Genomic DNA, 321 nt, shown 5'->3' on the forward strand with positions numbered 1-321 from the left:
AATCCAGCCGTTCATTTCATTCAGATTTAGAGCCTGATGAAGGATTCTGACTTTGAGAAAGCAATTTTTTTTTCTAGAATCGAACTGAGGCCTTCGTTAACCACGGAGCTCGATAAAAGAATATATTTGAGGCATTCTGCAGGTAAGGAATGTTTTTTTTAATAAGCCACTATATATATAGTGACTTATATGGATATATAGTGGCTTATATGGATACATTATTCTTGGTACATTTGGTTAGGAATAACATTTAGGGCATAAAATTAATACCGACAGTTTGTATCGCCACACAGATATTACCATAGCTCTGATATTTGGAGA

The sequence above is a fragment of the Penaeus monodon genome, chromosome 22, assembly GCF_015228065.2.
Source record: "Penaeus monodon isolate SGIC_2016 chromosome 22, NSTDA_Pmon_1, whole genome shotgun sequence".
NCBI classification, from domain to species: domain Eukaryota; kingdom Metazoa; phylum Arthropoda; class Malacostraca; order Decapoda; family Penaeidae; genus Penaeus; species Penaeus monodon.